The 20,141-nt window shown below is 39.9% G+C and overlaps 2 protein-coding genes across 5 annotated transcripts in view; one reads left to right on the top strand and one right to left on the bottom strand.

Moving 5' to 3' along the window:
• The window catches only part of stat5a (signal transducer and activator of transcription 5a), a 192,627-nt gene extending 179,378 nt beyond the window's left edge, over positions 1–13,249 (bottom strand). For all 3 annotated transcript variants that reach the window (XM_088329048.1, XM_088329066.1, XM_088329057.1), the window contains exon 1: positions 13,038–13,249. The gene's annotated coding sequence lies outside the window, so the exon portion shown is untranslated. The remainder of the gene's footprint in view (positions 1–13,037) is intronic.
• LOC148373748 (rab3 GTPase-activating protein catalytic subunit-like) overlaps positions 1–20,141 on the top strand; it is a 191,423-nt gene that overhangs the window by 42,828 nt on the left and 128,454 nt on the right. The window lies entirely within an intron of this gene.

Here is a 20,141-nt window from a genome sequence, read left to right as displayed (position 1 = left end):
AAGTGTTTATTTCCAGAGGTAAGGGTGGGAAAAATATATCAGATGAACACATTTACTCACGCAACTCCTTTTTCTTTAACCAACTTTTTACCCCCTCTTCTTTCCTTGTCTGTCCCTCACCTTTAGCGGTCCCCACTTAAACTCGGCACCCCGCGTTTGTTCCGCCCCTCATTTTTCGTTCACACGTGCAAAACATATCAGTGTCTAAAATAAATACAAATAAATACATTACAAAAATATACAGTTGCAAATACATATTATACATGGGTTGCACATAGTTACAAAGAATGACGGTACACCGAGAGAGTTTTCAAAGCTTTAATAATAATAATATAGCTTTGACAGGGCAGTTAATGGTAGCAACACTCGAGCGCCGCTGGCGGCCATTAGAAAAATTACATAAATTGGCCGCATCACTAAATAAGCCGCAGGATTGAATGTTAGTGAAAAAAGTAGCGGCATTTAGCTACATTGGGTCGCCTCCAGTGTTAGTGACGTTCGCGTTAGTGCCTTAATAAACTCATTATATAGACAACAATCGCACTTTTGTTTTAATCACGACAATCAATATTTCTCGCTCCAGTCTGTGACTGCAGACAATCCAAAGTGGGGACTTCCAATGCCCGAAGATGGCGCATATGGGCCCCACTACCCCCGCGAGCCTGCTGAGGATCAGCGGTACAGATGATGGATGGATGGATATATATATAGATATATATATATATCTATATATATATCCAGGATGGAGTTAAATCTCAAATGGGTGTACATGCACGAATATTCTTAAATTAAAGGACTGACCCAATAATTTCAATCCGACGATTTGAAGTCACACTAAGACAATAATCGGACAATAATGTTTTATGTGGTTTACAAAACTGAAAAACCAGCAACAAGTCTATTGCCGGTTTTTACCAGACTTGCTTGACACTCACAAAAAAACTGTTAGTGATCCGTATGCTAAGCCCATATATGGACTTTCATGTCTTGTTAGCTAGTTGGTGCTTTGCGAACAGAGGGCGCTTCAACTAGCAATTAAAAACTCAAGGTTGGATCGCCAGTCACTCTCCAGAAACTAGGGAAGAGGGGAAATTGCTTTGGTATACTCTCTGTTGACTTGTTTGTTGTAGAAATAAAAATATGTGTGTCAAAGTGCAATGCGGGTGCATGCACTGAATGTGCACAAGGACACTGGCCAATTGTCATATGGAACCGCTCTGTCACCTCTATATTCGGTTTAAAAAGCACAATAGAAAATAAAAGGAAATACGTGAATGAAAATCAATAATAAAAGCAACAGAATAGATTGTGATTAAATAAATAAAAATAAATAAAAAAGAAGATCAAACGACCTTGCAGTTAATTTAAGATCACAATCTAGTTCATGTCTGATCGACCTATTATCGTCATACCGCCCACCCCTACTAAAATGCTATCGTCTTTGCCGGACTTGAACTAAATCTAATGAGCAAACAGCTATAGATGGGAGCAAAAACAAGACAACTAATGTGTTTATGTTGCTCTTGCCTGCGGCTGCACACTACTACCCTTTGAACTTATGGCACATTATATCTGCTAACATGACTGTGGCCTGTTTATGTGCAAGCTGTAATATTGGTAGACAATCCACAGGTTTGCAGTAAACCCCTTTTTTTGTCTCTGTAGAGTTTCAACATACAGATAATACGCAAAAATTGAATTGATGGAACTGAGCTGGTAGGTTTGTTTGAAAACGACTTTTTCCAATTTTCTGCAAACTCTAAAAATACAATCTGGACAGTGAGATTGCAACCAACATTTATTTTAAATTTGATTATTCCATCAGTTATTTGATAGAACAACAAATATCCCTTGTGAATTCTGTAACAGATTTTTTTGCCATATTAATATTGTATAAAACAAATGAGTTGGTATTCAGTTTCTTGCTTTAGCCAGGGTAATGTGTAAAAATGATCCTTAATCTTAATAATTAAATAATCAAATGACCATCATTGGCCTGAAACCTTTTGTCTTCAATATTTTTAAAACTTAATTGATTTTGGTGGGAGCTGCATGTTCTGTGGAAGATGCACAACCCGTTCATTGGCGCTTAAACCTTAGACAACTCATTAAAACAGGTCCACTTTTCCACCTTACATTTTTAAATTTACTTTATCTGCTTAGGTCTACAAAAGGGGGATTCAGACATACTTTTATTGAGCCTGTGCTTACGGTCTGTGTAGCCCTTTGAGACTCATTGTGATTATGGGCTATATAAATAAACATGACTTGATGAATTTATTTATTGTAGCAAAAGAAAATCCTGCTTATAACTAAAGAGTGCATTTTCTTTATCATTACGGTGCGCACCACATTTGGTAGACCCAAGACTAAAGGAATGGCTTAACAGGTCAATGACTCTAAACCCCATCCATACTGAGCCCAATTTGGGCAGTGACCTCTGACCAGCAAATTGTGACACAACACATGAAAATAAGCTAAAAAGGAAGCGAACGGATGTCTTCGAAGCTCTGCCATTTCCTTCACACAGCTAAGTAAATCTTTGTGTAATGCAGTAGTCCTCAATATTGGGACGGGGGTGCGTTTTACATCGGGAAACTTTTTTTTTAAGTTTTGCTAAGAATTAAGTTCCACTGCACCTCCACTACACTAGGGGAGCAGTGGAGCTCTCTTGGCAGTGTTTTATTTACATTTAGCCTTCATGAAGCAGCACAGAGTAAGAGCATCGGGTATGAAATGTAGACACGAAGTCGAGTGGACTCTTCGGTGACCCCATGAAAAAATATTAAACACAGTGAGGAGACAGGCATAGAGAAACAGGGTGAAGAGACAAACAAATGTTCCTCCCGAACCTGCAAACTAAGATGAGGAAGTTTGGCAAAACGCAAATTAGCTCTTCTGCGATCATGGAGGGAGAAGACAAAGACCGGCGTGCTTGCTATGTTAAAAATGTTGGCGGCAGCAAACTACACAAAGCCCAAAAAAATTCATTTCAAGACCTTAGACCCCAATCATGCTAAAGTTCTTACAGCAAAATGTGCCAACAGGTGGAGATTTGTCATAGACAGAGGTGACGTGTGCCGCCAATATTGAGCAATCATTGTTTTTATTGCCACCAATACTATGTGGTTAATTGAAAAAAAGATATATTGATCAAAGCAGCGCAGAAAGGATTAAAACACGTTCTTTCCTCAAGCGCTGAAGCATAGGACAAATGTATTGGCGCATTTCCCTTATTTCTCATGAGACTTATGTTTGGCTATACTGTAATTTAGTCCTCACTTATCCACATCCTTGATAACGGTTGAGACTTCCATGTCAGAATATTTCCCCGCTTCACTGTCTTTTAGTGTTCCACATGACTCAATTCTAGTACCACCCCTCTCTTTGTATTTACTGCAGCTAGGCTCCATTCTCAGAAAGCATGGCAAGTCTTTTCATTGTTACGCTGATGACAGTCATGTATATGTGCAATTAAATAAGAAAGATGCACCTTCCATTAAACACCTACGTTCCTGTCTTGATAACATTAAAGCCTGGATGGCCCTAAACTTTTTAAACTTTGGTCCAGTGGGGACGGTGTACCTCCACCTATTGAACTAGGCCTCTCGGAGCAATATGCAGAGGTGGGTAGAGTAGCCAAAAACGTTACTTGAGTAAAAGTACTGTTACTGCAAAAAATATGACTCAAGTAGATGTAAAAAGTGGTCATCCAAATAAAAACTTGAGTAAAAGTAAAAAAGTACTTGGTGAAAAAAAATACTCAAGGACTGACAAACTGTACCAAGGTCTTATTGATTTTTGTATTTGAACAAGCATTAAATCAGATCATCAAAGTCCATCCAATCAACAATAAATTACATTTAGTTTAAAAAAACAGTACAATGATAATAATCTTAATCAAAGAAATAAAATAAGCACAAGTAGCAAATTTAAAGTCCCAGTACTTTTTAAGCAGGCTCTGCAAGCAGAACAACAAGCTCGCCCAGGGGTCAGCAACCCAAATGTTTAAAAGAACCGTACTGGACAAAAAAAAAATTGTCAGAAACCGAGAAAAAATAAAGCCTTATAAAAGCCTCATCATGAATGCAACACATGCTGAATGTATCTATAGTAGCCTACTATCAAAATGACTAAGTTGGTTGCAGCTCATCCAGTGGAGAATGACGTGACTACTCTGATGTACGATACCGCCTCAAGTTTAACATTTTTATTATATTAATAAATTACTGAATATTTAATTGTTTTGATAAAATTTAAAAAATTTAAAAAATACAAAAAAATACATTTAGGAAATTCAATTTTTGATGTCTCATCTCAGATGAGAGAGATGAGATGAGAATTTTTGATGTCATTTTTTTAGGATTGGAAAAACTAACAACAATGGTTCCTAATGTACTTCTTATCTTGGCAATAAAAAAAGGATGTACCGTAATTTCTGCACTATAAGGCGCACCAGAATATAAGGCGCACCTTTAAAGAATAGTCTTTTTTCATTTATTTTCCATATATAAGGTCCTCCATTGCGAACGGCAACTAAAGAGTCAGATAGGTCAGTCAAACATTTGGCCGACCTGCCGTTGGACAATTGAGAAGAAAATACGTGTCTCAGACAAGGTGTCTGTACGATGTCAACAGTCACTGAAATATTTCCTGCCACATATAATTGGAAAGCTTAAACTCTAGGGATTCAAAATATTTAAAATCATTTAAAATATATTCATCAGAGAAACATCGCGATCAGTTCAAAACAAGATACCAGAAAAATATAAAGCAGGGAAAGCTCACCAAAGACATCATCTTGGAGCCACCACATTTGATGATCATATGCAATCATGGTCTCCTTACATCCGTGAGTGCAGTGAATTTAATAATGTAAAATATTTACATAATCCAAAACACGCAATAATGCCGAAAAATTAAAAATAATCTGCCGAAAAGCATCTCTGCATCGTTGCTTTTTCTTTGCTTTCTGTTTAGTGCAATGATTCCGGTTGACAAATAAACAGACTAGTACAATTATTTTCCTTAGGCTGTAGACCAACCTAACTTGTGATTCACATCTTTTTCAGACGATTGCAGGCTTTGTTTTACTCTGATTCAGACCATACAAGCCTGTAAATGCTAAAAAAAGGACTCTCCTCCTTTACCTCCTACTAACTTTAGCCATTAGTGATCGATTCAGATGATGATTGACAAATCGGTTAGGAAATAACACGCCGGTATATACTGGACTGTCTCAGAAAATTAGAATATTGTGATAAAGTTCTTTATTTTCTGTAATGCAATTAAAAAAACAAAAATGTCATACATTCTGGATTCATTACACATCAACTGAACTATTTCAAGCCTTTTATTATTTGAATATTGCTGATTTTGGCTTACAACTGAAAAAAACTCAAAAATCCTATCTCAAAATATTAGAATACTTCCTCAGACCAAGTAAAAAAAATAATTTTATAACAGCAAAACTAAATCAAACATTTGAAAATGTCCATTGATGCACTCAGTACTTGGTTGGGAATCCTTTGGCACGGATTACTGCATCAATCCGGCGTGCCATGGAGGCAATCAGCCTGTGGCATTGCTGAGGTGTTATTGATGCCCAGGATGCTTCGATAGCGGCCTTCAGCTCATTTGCATTTGTAGGTCTGGTGTCTTTCATCTTCTTCTTAACTATACCCCACAAATTCTCGATGGGGTTCAGGTCAGGGGAATTAGCAGGCCAATCAAGGACAGTGATGCCATGGTCAGTGCACCAGTTACTGGTGGTTTTGGCACTGTGGGCAGGTGCCAGATCATGCTGGAAAATGAAATACTCATCTCCATAGAGCTTTTCAGCAGATGGAAGCATGTAGTGCTCTAAAATCTCTTGGTACACAGTTGCATTTACTCTGGACTTGATGAAACACAGTGGACCAACACCAGCAGCTGACATGGCTCCCCAAACCATTGCTGACTGTGGGAACTTCACACTGGATTTCAAGCAACTTGGATTTTGCTCTTCTCCAGCCTTTCTCCAGACTCTGGCGCCTTGACTTCCAAATGAAATGCAAAACTTGCTTTCGTCTGAAAAGAGGACTTTGGACCACTCTGCAACTGTCCAGTGCTTCTTCTCCATAGCCCAAGTCAGACGCTTCTTCCGTTGTCTTGAGTTCAGAAGTGGCTTGACCATGAGAATACGGCTATTGTAGCCCATTTCCCGGACACGTCTGTGAACTGTGGCTTTTGATACCTGGACTCCAGCTTCAGCCCACTGTCTTTGAAGCTCCCTCAAATTCTGGAAGCTGCTCTTCTTCACAATTTTGTTAAGGCTGCGGTCATCTCTCTTGGTTGTGCAGCGTTTCCGGCCACATTTTTCCATTCCGACAGACTTTTTGTGGATATGCTTTGAAACTGCACTCTGTGAACAGCCTGCTCTTTGAGAAATTTCTTTTTGTGTCTTACCCTCCTGATGGAGGGTATCAATGATGGTCCTCTGGACAGCAGTCAGATCAGCAGTCTTCCCCATACTTGTGATTTAGTTTACTGAACCAAGCTGAGTGTTTTTAAGGCTCAGGAAACCCTCGCAAGGTGTTTCAAGTTAATTAGATGATTGAGGTGATTAGTAGAATAGCCTACTTGTATACTTTTTCATGATATTCTAATATTTTGAGATAGGATTTTTGAGTTTTCTTAAGCTGTAAGCCAAATTCAGCAATATTCAAATCATAAAAGGCTTGAAATAGTTCAGTTGATGTGTAATGAATCCAGAATGTATGACATTTTTGTTTTTTTAATTGCATTACAGAAAATAAAGAACTTCATCACAATATTCTAATTTTCTGAGACAGTCCAGTATATCCAGGGATCAGAATGGAGATTTTCATTTTCAGCTGAAATAGCCAGTGTCCAGGAATAAACCAGGGCGGAGTAAAAGGCTTTTAGGTGCGCCTTATATAACGGAAAATACAGCAATTCAGAATATAACGCAGCATGGATTTATAAAATCAATGGCAGCCTTTTGAAAAGGTAAAGCAAACATAATCACATTAAAACAGTTTAACTTTGATTTCTGTGCAGTTATTTTTCTCTTTTTACATTTTGGGTTTCAAGATGAACACTGATTTTTAACTTCTTTTTGGACTAGTTTACAGGCTAGAGGCGTTGTTAATGTAATGCACTTTCCGGACAAATTTTAATATGTTACGTAGTGTTCTCTTTTATTGATGTTTGCTATGTTTGTGTACTGTGACTGCTAAATCTATTCCACCCTGGTCATCCTGGAAGGAGGATTACCACTTGTGAGGCCCCTTCTTAAGGTTTCCTTTTTCCTCACGCTGAGGTTTTAAGTTTTTCCTTGCCAGCATGTTGGGGGTAAGATCAGGCGATGGTGTCATTGTAATCCTGTGCAGTCCTTTGAGTATTTTTTGTGATTAAGGGCTATACAAATAAATGTGACTTGTCTTGACAAGATCACCAAATAAGTGCAGTAGTAAAGTCAGGCTTCTTCCACTAAGGCAGTTGCCAAATGTGTCTCTCACACGAGAGCATTTTGAGATTGTGATTCATGCCTTCATCACACATTGGCTAAACTATGGCAATGCATTGTATTATTGAGTCAGTCGGTCTTCAGTGGGTGCAAAATGCTGCTGCCAGACTTTTATCTGGCACACATGAGAAGGAGCACATTTCACCGGTTCTGGCTTCCCTTTTGTCTGCTCTTTTATTTGTTTATAAATCTTGAAATGGCCCTGCCCCTCCTTACCTCAGCTGTTTTACTGTCATGCCCCTGCTCTGTGCTTCAGGTTAGGGGATCAGCTGCTGCTGGAGGTACCGAGGTCTAAGCGGAAGCTCAGAGGGAAAAGAACCTTTTCTATTCATTTTTAAAGCTAGTCTTACAACCCATTTTATTACTTGGCTTTTGACCCAACAAAAAACATTATTATTTTGATAATTTAAGTGTTTTCATTATTATTTTGTTAACTATGTCTTAATCCAGCTGGGGCTGTTCTAAAGAGCTTTAAAAAATAAGTTGAGTTGAATTTAAACATTATTCAACTGAGAAAAAGGTGAGATTTGCTTGGTCCTGCTTCAAAAACCCGTGAATTGAAAAAAAAAAAACATATTTATTCATATAATCTTTGATATTAAAAAAAAACAGAAAAAATAAATTAATAATCAGTAATAATGTTTTTATATATTTTTGCAGGTTTTTTAATGTTGTGCTCTTTAGTTAATTTTGGGGATCTGTTTGAATGCATGACTAAGTATTTTTTTTTGCAATCTTAATTTTCAGTGTAAGGTTTCAACATGGCAGTAAAAATGTTTATGATTTAAGGATTTGTATTCTATCTATGAAATTCAGATGCACTGTAAATCTTTTCTGTTACAGTTAATAAAGCCATTCTTTGATGTAAGTTAGTCCTTATTTATTTCTTATTTATCTTATAAGTTAATCAAGATACAGTGTTATGCAGAGGACAGCGGTGTACCTAAAACAATTTTACAGACACATTTTACTCTGGGTAAGGGGGTTGCTTGGGGGCACAAGAGGATTTCTTCCCACGAGGGGGGAACGATAGAAAATAATTGAAAAGCACTGGTGTAATGTTACATGGCCAAGAATTAGGTATCTTATAAAGTGGCTGAGGATAATCGAGCGTGGTACGTTGTGCAGCCATCAGTGACCATGAGATAGTGAACTTTGTGTCGTGTATTAAACGTGGCCAGGAGCAACTAAGCCGAAATCAGGCATCACAGGAAGCCGATGAGGATGATCAAGCGTGGTAAATTATGGAACCGTCAGTGACCATGAAATAGCAAAAGGGAAGACTAGGGCAGGATATCAACAATCAGCTATCAGCAGCATTATTCGACAGATGGATCAGGCAGCTCCAGACTCAAATCTGGCAGTCACATGGTGGATTAGCGAACTGAAAGAGGGTAGCGGTTTAAGGAGAGGGGACAGTGGAGAGGAGGGTTTGTCACCACATGACTTCTGATCACCTTCCTCTTAAGGTTTCCCTCTTCCATCTGACAGCCAATGCTTTTGTTTTGGATTGTCATGAATTGCCATCAGCCAACTTCCTGTTATCGTGCAGGTCATCGACGAGAAGCGTTTTAAAAGTCCGACGCCTCCCTTCCAGCTAATAAGGAATTCTCTACTGAGAAGCAGCCCGCTTAAATTAAGCCACAAGTTGCAACCACATTGACGCTTCAAGAAACAACATTAGCAAAACATTTGCAAATAAAATATTCAGCGATGTTTCTATATTTCTAAATGTGCCTCAAAGTGGACAATACAATTTCAAACCAAAATGAAAATTATGACTGACATCGCCCATGAAATATGTTGGTTTTTTTTCTCACCGGGTCAAATTATTATGACTGTTTCACAAATCAATGGCCTTGTGTGTGCCCAAAAAACTGGGTGGTCAGTGGTTCAACATTTGTCTAAAAATTTGCCGCACTTGCAATTGTCACCAACGTTTCACTTCGAATAGTTATATAAGTTATGTTGTAAAGCTGTCATGCTTTTGAACAATGGTACCTTTCAAGTGACTGAACAAAACACCCGAGGCAAAATATAGTAACATATGGTGCAATTAATTTTTATGTCAAATAAGTGGCCAAAAAAATATACTCTTGGGAGATCCGGGTGGCTTCTTGGATTCAAGTTTGAGATGCTTAACCTACGGAGTTTTTGAATACTAATTTGAACAAAAAAAACGTTTAAAAGAAAGACATCTCAAATCAAAGAGAGCTAATATTTTGTGTACATTGACCTTTCAAAAGATAACAGCCTTTTATCTTTCAAAAAATGTAAGTTGGGGGGGTTAAACTAAACAGCATTTTCTGTCTCCAAGTAGCTGTTTTTGGCAATTTCTTCCACTCAGTCCCTAACATTTGAAAAGTAATAGAAACACTTTCCCATAAAAATCATGTGAGAGTGTATGTAGGGTTGGAAGATTGTTTACATTATTTTGAATGGTTCACCAAATTAAACATCTTTTCAAAAAAGCGTGCAATTGTTTGGTATTTTTGCTCTAATACAGTGAACAGACGAGTAACTGTAACATGTATCCATATCATTAAGTGGCAGCAGATGACTTTTTATTACTATTTAATAACCTTATTAAGCCGTTTAAAAAGCCACTTCAGAAAAACTGTATAATTAATCAAATAATGTCAACACCATGCATAGTTTTCTGACTTGTATTGTTTTGTTATTTTACTAAAAAAAACAACTGATATTTAATCTGAATTCAAGTATTACTTTTGTTTTTTTCTCAAGAAAATTGAGATTAAAGCATGGTAAAATATGAAAAACTAGTTTGAATTATAGTAAAATTCAAAATGAGAGAAAGGTTACTCAACAAAATGCTTAACCTGAGCCACAATGACCGCAACAATAAGAGAAATCTTCGGCTGGCAATCTAGGCACATGATAATTTTGTTTAAACAAAATTAATTTCATAGGTGCCTGTAATTCCCGCGACCCTACTGAGGATAAGCGGTGCAGATAATGGATGGATGGATGGATGGAGGTGCCCGTAATTTATTTTTTTAAAATATTTTCAACATGCGTGGTTCCCTAAGATTTAATTTAAAATTTAATTTTAGTTTAAAAAACTGTGTTGCTAGGCCCAAACAAAGTTAAGAACCACTGGTCTAAGCTAAGACTGTAAACTTTGCTTTAAATTGATTTATCGAACAACAGTTGTTTAATTTGCACGTATTTCTTAGTTTTGCCGTTTAATTGACAAAAATAAATTAATATAATCATCCCGGCTGACTGATGAATTTTAGGTTTTGTCTTTGGGCCATGCCTCTCAGCCCCAATTGTATATATTTACTGTAAGTATGGAGGCCCGATCCCACCATATGTTGAAGTAAATGAATACATGAATAAATACCTACAAATAATTGCCATATAAATGAATGGACACATGCATATATCACATATATGGCATACATGCAATTCATTTATTTATGCATTTTGGAATTTATTTGGAATTTATTTTGTCACGTATTGTTGTATGTATTTTGTCACAAGAAATTGTTATTTAAATGAGTACACTGGCTGAGCTATTGGTTTATCCATAAGTACACCAATCAATTGCAATATCTTTCTTCCCTCAGCTAGTCGATCAACCTCTTTCTGAAAAGCTCCCCCAGTTTGACCCGCCCTAATATTTGAATAACCTTTTGTTGAGACCAAATAAAGGCATTTCTGTATTTCCCGTAAATAACAAAATGTTATTCAAATGAGGAGGCGGCCCAATTGCCTAAGCATCAGTGATGAACCAATAAGATGTTAACACCGACAAACAAATAGGTAAAAAGCACGGCCAGTTTGACCTGCTTCCTCAATTGTATAACATTTTGTTGTGCCACAAAATACACGAGAAAATACAAGACAAAACACATGATGAAATAAATGACAAAATAAATCTAATAAACTAAAGAATGAATGACAAAATGCATAGATATACTAATATATTCATTTATGTCATGTATTTAGATATTAAGGGATTTAATTCAGTGTTCATTTCTTTATATGGCATATTTTTGTAGGTATTCATTTGTTCATACGTTTATTTCTACATGTGGCAGGATTGATCCTCCAAAATGTGTCTGTCTCTAGCCAACTATCTCTTATGTATGTGCACTTCTACTTCAGAAACGAGTCTTGCCAAAAAGTAGAAAATTAACTGACAGTAGTATTTCCAAACAATGATTTTTCCATAGCTTTGACTTGAACTGTCATTGTCATACCGTGGTAAGTTTGAGGCTTTCATGACAGTTTGTTGCTACTTTGCAGATTTTCACGTTTCGCAGGGATTTTGGTCCCCCATTGACCGTGAGGCCCGAGTGATTACTGTAAGGGCGGCATTAGGAGATAGAGCGCTCGTCTTGGGATCAAGAGATCGCAGTTTCGATTCCTGGATCCTCCGTGTTGTATGTCGAAGTGTCCTTGGGCAAGACACTGAATCCCTAATGCCCCCAATAAGCAGGTTGGCGCCTTGCATGGCTGCACGGCTGCTATTGGTGTGTGAATGTGTGTGAATGGGTAAGTGTGAAGCACATTGTAAAGCGCTTTGGGAAGTCTTCATTGACTTGAAAAGCGCTATATAAATGAAGACCATTTATCCTTTAATTGGAATTGAACGGAAAAGTCACAAAAACGTGTGACACATTAGTCTTTTATCCAAACATCCAACAAAATTAGTGTAGACTTGTGATAACATCAAACTTCGTCTGGTGGACCTATCCAATAAGGCCGATTCTTAACATTCGGGGATGCGCGTGATGTCACACAAAAAATATCACTATATGGAAGCTCGTAACGGCAGCACAATGGATGAGTGGTTAGCATGTCCACTGCACTGTTCTGAGGTTATGGGTTCAAAACCAGCTACAAGGCTCCTCATGCTTACGTGGAAAACATGGAAGTCAGGTAAATTGGCCGGTCCAAATTGTCCCTATGAATGAGCGAGTGAGTTGTCTGTCTCTATGTGCTCTGCAACTGGCTGGCAACCAGTTCAGGGTGTTCCCTGCCCAGTGCCCGGAATAGCTGGAATAGGCTCCAAGACCACTCGAGACCCTACGGAGGATAAGCGATCCAGATAATGGATGGATGGATAGGCAGTTTGCAACTAGATAGTTACTTTTAAAGCAACACGCTACTTTTAGGTGTCAGTATAATCTGGAGAGTAACTGCGTTACTTTTGAAGTGAAGTAACTGTAACAAAACTGTAGTAACTGTAACGCACCCAACAATCACCACAAGTGACAGCCAGTAACGCTTGTAAGTGGAGGTTGCAAGAGAGGAACAAGAGGGATGCCCACAGCCGCCTGTTGAGTCCCATACGGCGGCGGAGTCACAGGCACAGAGACGCCCCCAGCTCACGAGTTCGACCAAGTGGCAGAGTTTGTTTACAAACGTTACATATTTGTTGCTTGCCCTAAGTTTAGCGTCAAGTGGTGCGAAGGACGTTTTGCTTGTTTGTTTTTCAAAGGAAACGACAACAAGCTTCGGAATTGCCTCTTACCTTCACCTCCGAGGGGCGACGACTGCCTCGAGTCTCCTGCGCTCGCGCGTGGCAACAAGCTGTGGGACTTGTCGCCTGGGTTGTGTCGGGCGAGTCGCTTCGTGGAGTTTGAAAACGTTTGCCGAATGTGACCTCTGCCGGCGCGCGGTCGGGCGGGCGGGTTGGTTGGACAGCTTCTCCTCTCGCTCCCTCTCTGGCTGTCTTTCGGTGGACCCGCCCACTTCCGGTGTCACTCACTCGTTATGAGTATCGACGTTGTGATGACGTCAAACCAGAGAACAGTCATTTAAAAGTAATTTTGATTTTAGCTTAAACAAATAGACTTGATTAATATGGCAGTATTTTCACCAACGTGTCCTGGATTGGGACGGTTACTTTAAAAAATGTAATCCGATACAGCCAATAGTTAAGTGGTGAAAAGTGTTATCAGTAACGTGATCCGAATACCATATTAAAGTAATGTAACTTGATTAATTTCAATTACTTTTTTAAAACTACAAAATCAAATATGCTAATAAAAGACAAAAAACTAAATGTAAATACAATTGCAAAATTGTGTTTGAGATAAATGAACAACATACCTGTCAACCTCCACGGCTCCAATCCCGTACAAACTGTCGTATTTTCCCATACAAAATACAGAATAATCGTACACCATATTTTTGTTTTTCGGAATGATGCATGATGGGAAATCCCCAGGCGGCAGACGCATGCGCACAGTAGCATCAAACCGCTCGCTTCATTTGCAACGGAAAAACAATACAGAGATAGAGGCTTCCGCAGCGAACTCCTTTGACCTGATTGATTTGCCGTTTCGTAATAGTCGGTGTATACTGGATGGTACCCATCATTGACATATTTGCGTTTTTCCGCACAGATTTCCGTGTACATCGTACTCGTCTTAAAACGCATAAAAAACGTACTTTGTACGGCAAAACCGTACAGGCTGACAGGTATGGAACAATGTAACTTTGAAACAGAAATAGAGGCAACCAAGATCGTGCAGTTGTTTGTAATCCAGCAAAAAGTGCTCACATTATAACCACTTAGTATAATGTCCATCCATCCATCCATCCATCCATCCATCCATCCATCCATCCATCCATTTTCTTTCACTTATCCAGGGTCGGGACGCAGGGGCAGCATCCTAAGCTGGGAAGCTCAACTTGCCTATCCCCAGCCACTTCGTCAAGCTCATCCGACAGGATCTGTGGCGTTCCCAGGCCAGCCCGGAGACGAAGTCTCTCCAGTGTGTCCCGGGGCAAACCCCGGAGCCTCCTGTACAGGAGGCATCCTTATAAGATACTAGAGCCACCTAAACTGGCAATGCAAAGTAGCAGCGGCTCTACACTGAGTCCCTCCCAGACGACCGAGCTTCTCAGGGAGATCCTAGCCACTCTGCGGATGGAACTCATTTCAGCTGCTTGTATAAGGGATCTTGTTCTTTGGGTCATGACTTACAGTTCATGAACATAGGTTAGGGTAGGAACGTAAATCTACTAGTAAATCACGAGGTTTGCATTTTGGCTCAGCTCGTTCTTCACCACGACCAACCTGTAGAGGGTCGGCATGACAGCAGATTCTGCACCGATTTATCTGTTGATTTCCCGGTCCCTTCTACCACTTGTGAATAGGACCCCTAGATACTTGAATTTCATCACCCCGGGCAGGATCTCATCCCTAACCGGAAAGGAGCATGCCACCCCTTTCCGGCTGAGAAAATTAGTCCCGGACTTGGAGGTACTGATCTTCATTCCAGTTGTTTCACACTCAGCTGTAAAATGCTCTATTGAGAGCTGAAAACCACGGCTTGGGGAATCCAACAGCACCACATTATCTGCAAAAAGCAAAGATGCAATTCTGCTTCTAAACCCGTGCTCTGCCCCGCCAAGGCTGCGCCTGGAAGTTCTGTCCATAAAGATTATAAATATAATTGGTAACAAAGGGCAGCTTTGGCAGAGTCCAACTCCCACTGGAAAAGAATCTGACTTACCACCAGCATTGCAGAAACAATTCTGGCACAGTGCATAAGGGACCACACAGCCCGGATAAGACTGTGCAGTACCTCAAATTACTGAAGCACCCCTTACAGGGCTCCCCGGGGAACACGGTTGAATGCCTTCTCCAATTCCACAAAACACATGTGGACCGAATACGCAAATCACCCATGCACCCTCAAGGACCCTAAAGAGAGTGTAGACCTGGTCCACTATTCCACAATCTGGACGAAAACCACATTTCTCCTCTTGAATCCGAGATTCGACTTCCTGATGGATCTTTCTCTCCAGTACCCCTGAATAGACCTTATCGGGGAAGTTAAGAAGTGTGATTCCCACGGGTTGAAACCCAATGTACGGTCCCCCTTTTTCAAAAGACGTTGCAAAGGCGTGTCAACCATTACACACCCACAACATCCAGAGCCTTAATAAACTCCGGGAAGATTTTATCAACACCTGTGGCCTTGCAACAGAGAAGACGTGCCGGTGGGATTGAGGAGGTCTTCCAAGTACAGTGGAACCTCGGTTTTCGAACGCCTCTCAGTTCGGACAAATCGGTGATCGACCAAAATTTTCGAGATATTCTTGCTTCGCTGTTCGGTCAAAAAATCGGAGTTCGAACGCCGGTACGCTAGGGTGCGATGCTGAGCGGCATACGGGTGTTTTAGCCCCTAATTATGCCTCAGAAGAAGGTCGGAGCAAGCAGGACAGGTGAAAAAAGACAAGTTGTTCGTAAAACTATTGCCTTTAAGAAAGACATAATAGCTAAATATGAAAGAGGTGTACGAATTTCCGATCTTGCTAGTGAATACAACATGGCTAAATCTACTATCAGTACGATAGTAAAGAATAAGGAGGCTGTGAAATCGAGTTATGCGGCTAAGGAAGTCAGCACTATAAGCAAGCAACTGCCGCAAGTTTTGGAAGAGGTTGAAAAACTTTTGATGATTTTTCTCTGAGATCTGAGAGTGCTGGTCTTCTGATGATCCCGAGAGCAAAGAAGTCTTCTGCTGGTTCGAGAGCGTTCTCCATCCGGGCACCGGTGCTGTGGAATGCTCTTCCCCCTGAGATTCGATCTGCAACCTCAGTGGAAATGTTTAAATCTAAACTTAAAACTCACTTCTACTCCATTGCATACGAATAACCTACTCCTCTTGTCGGTTGAAAATAGTTTGTGTAATATAGTGTAACAATCTGTGAAGCCCTTTGAGACTCTTCGTGATTTAGGGCTATACAAATAAAAATGACTTGACTTGACTTGACTTAAATCTACTGCACCCTGGTCATCCTGTAATGGGGATTACCACGTTTGAGGCCCCTTCTCAAGGTTTTGAGTTTTTCCTTGCCGCATGTTGGTTTAAGATCAGTGGATGGTGTAATTGTAACCTGTGCAGGCAGTCCTTTGAGACATCTTGTGATTAAGGGCTATACAAATAAATGTGACTTGACTTGACTTCTCTCCCCACCGTCCACCACAAAGGTAAGAAATCCTATTCATAATCCTTTTTTTTATTTTTACACGTTCATGTTAGCGTAATCTTTCGTACGGAAGATTACGCTAACGCGAACGTACGATTAGCCTGGGTTAGCTTCATGTTTATGTTCATGGTAAACATTCAGGGTGTTGGAACGGATTAAAACGATTTTACATTACTTTTAATGGGAAAAACGATTTCGGTGATTGAACAAATCGGTTTTCGAACAGGGTCCTGGAACGGATTATGGTCGAGAACCAAGGTTCCACTGTATTCTGCCAACCACTTCACAATGTCCCAGGTTAAGGTCAGCGCCCAATCTCCACTATACACTCCCGGAATACAATTACATTTTTTTGTATCCTAATTTCATTATGCCGTTACATGTAGTCCGCTACTCCCCAAGCCTGAATGTCTCACAATGTTCCGTGGATTATTTGGATAAATAATAAAAAATATATATTCATAAAAATTACAACGTAATTAATTCATTTCCTTTAAAGTACAACTAATCATCAGATACACTAAAGAGTTGATTTGCCCATCGTGCTTTTTTGCGTTTATTTATATATTTCAGAACGACTTCATATTTTCTTTATTCTCTAAGAAGTCCACATGCAAGTTATTAAGGTGTTAAAACAAAGCCAGTACTTATGTTCGAGTTACAGATCTGGAGGGCCAGTGTCTCAGGACCACTTGGAGCATCTCAGGTGCAGTCGTGAATATTCTTCAGTCCAAGGGGCTCTTTTTACTGTTGTCAATTTCCACTCTGACCTGGTTTTTCCACCCGGGCATGCGGGCCTCCGTCCCTTATGACAAGGCGGAGGGCGACTGAAATTGATAATGAAGCTTTCAACACCATTATCCCGGAGATCCTAGTGGAAAAACTCACACACCTAGGACTCTCTCCCTCCATCTGCCACTGGATAATGGACTTCCTCTCGAACCGCCCACAGTCCGTGAAACTCCGTAATCACGTCTCTCCCACCCTAACACTGAACACTGGCTCCCCCCAAGGTTGTGCACTGAGCCCCCTGCTTTTTACCCTCTACACCTCCGACTGCTCACCGATCCACCCCACAAACACAATCATTAAGTTCGCCAACGATACCACAGTGATCGGCCTCATCTCTGAAGGGGACGAGGCGGCGTACAGGGATGAGGTGGAGTCACTGTCAACGTGGTGTTCGGAAAACCACCTCATACAAAACACCACAAAAACAAACGAACTGATACTGGACTTCAGAAGGAATGGCAGGAATCCAGCACCACTCATCATAAAAAGAGACTGTGTAGAGAGAGTCCACTCCTTCAAATTTCTGGGTGTGCACATCTCCGACGACCTCTCCTGGTCTGCAAACACCAGAGCGGTGGTAGGGAAGGCCCAGCAGCGACTGCATTTCCTGAGAGTGCTCAGGAAAAAACAGCTAAAACAGCAGCTGCAGGTGTCCTTTTACAAAGCCACAGTGGAGAGCATTCTGACGTACTGCATTACGGTGTGGTACGCTGGGTGCACAGCAGCAGACAGGAAAATGCTCCAGAGGGTCATCAAAACAGCCCAGAAAATCGTCGGTTGCTCTCTGCCTAGTTTGGAGGACATTGCCTGCTCTCGCTACCTCAGCAGAGCAGAAAACATCATCAAAGACTTTTCTCACCCCGGCCACCACCTCTTCGACCTGCTGCCTTCCGGCAAGCGCTACAGGTCACACAAAACAAAAACAAACAGACTCAGAGACAGTTTCTTCCCCAGAGCCATTACCACCCTAAACACACACCGCACAAAAAACTGAAAAACTCTTGCAAAAACACTACCTCATACGAACGTAAATGGTACTCATGTCTATGTTTCTTGCACAATCTTGACTGCACTATATTTACTGCTCACCTTGCACAATGTTGACTATCTTTTTTTGCACTATGATGACTATTTTTGCACCAAACGCATATGTTGACCATTTTTTGCACTATGATGACTATTTTTGCACCAAATGCATATTGCACAAACCCTACGATACCAAACTGTATGTAACATCCTATATGCCGACATTTCTTGTGTAAATTTTGTGTAAATTATAACTATAACCTTATCCTCCTTGTTTTATAACCTTATCTTCTCTGTTCCTTTATCTTCTTGGGTTTTTTACCTCACTGTGAATGTGTGAAACTGGAGTGTCATGCCCAATTTCATTGTCACAATATGTTAACCCATTTTGACAATAAAGGTATATTCTATTCTATTCTATTCTATGAGAAGAGGACTTTGGAGCCTCGCAAGGTTCCCCCCTTCCCTTCACAATATCTAAGACATTGCGACTAAGTGAGGCACTTCTAACACTTAATAGAGAAATAATAATAATAATAAATTATACCTCAAAGCGCCTTTCGGTACACCCAAGCTGTACACAAAATGCCAAACAAAATTAAAACAAACAAAACAATCAAGAAATAAATACCAAATAAAAACAAAATAGAGTTAAAAAGGGGGCGGTATGTGAAGATGATTATGAACAGGCAAGAGGTGGGTTATCATTATTATTCTTATTAATAAAGAGATCTTCAAACTATCTTCTGTGAGTCCTGAGGCTTCTTCAACAACAGCCAGCTGCCGCGACCTGGTCTGGGTGGATGGCGCGGTTCCAAGCACCAACCAGCAATAGACAACAATTTGTCTCTGGTATCGGGTGTGATTATAAGATAAAATCAAATGTGCGTTACACACGAATAAATACTGTACTCCTCCCCGCACAAACTACAATGATTTCAATTGAAACCCACCACCTCAAACGCCCGATTCACTCAGGTAAATCTCACAATACCCCCCACTCCACCTGAAATCATTTTCTCTTCGGATGTATACAATTCTCGTAGGTCACCCTTTTTGACTTCAAAATGGTAATTTTCTCCTAAAGGTGAGCTTTTCATGCCTGTTAAGTTTTTCCCTATTTGAACTAAAATTGTTATCACGTAACCAAATTATAAAGACCAAAAAATGTATAAAATACAGGGAAAATGTATAAATTGACAGGTATGTGGTTGGCAGAAAGGGCTACCAGCTTGATATGCATTTCTGAAATGACAACTTATCATGTAATTGCCATGTTGTTATTATTTTATTACCAGGTTGTATTTCGTAGGAGTTGAGTTGAAATGGGCCTAGTCACCCACTGAAACAGTGGTCGGGAACCTTTTTGACCCATAGAGCAATTCAAGTGAAAATATTTTGATTTGTTTTTTTTTCTCAGTGAGGGCCACACCACGTATTCAAAGATAAAATCGAACAAAACCACTGAACCTGCTTTCCAGACAAAAGCTAAATCTTTAGCAAATTTTATTTCACTGGGTGACATTTGAAGATTTGATCAAATCTATGATATAAAAATAATACCAAAGCCTGTGTCCCATATCTATATGAATATACCACTCAAAATGTGTTCCCTCCCGCAGTTACCTAAGTGTTGAGGCTCATTTTGACCGCCATTTTTGTGCAAAATAATGGTTTCAAAACAAGGTGCGAGCAAAGGTTTTTTGTAAAAATGTTACAAAAATACTGCAGACAATGATAACGACGTATTAACCCTCGGTGCAGACGGCACGAGTTGAGGGAAGAAAAGCAGTGCGCTCATTCCTACCAC

This window comes from Urocampus carinirostris, chromosome 1, assembly GCF_059441175.1.
Source record: "Urocampus carinirostris isolate Australia breed hairy pipefish chromosome 1, RoL_Ucar_1.0, whole genome shotgun sequence".
NCBI lineage: Eukaryota > Metazoa > Chordata > Actinopteri > Syngnathiformes > Syngnathidae > Urocampus > Urocampus carinirostris.
This window is presented reverse-complemented; position numbering and strand designations above follow the sequence as displayed.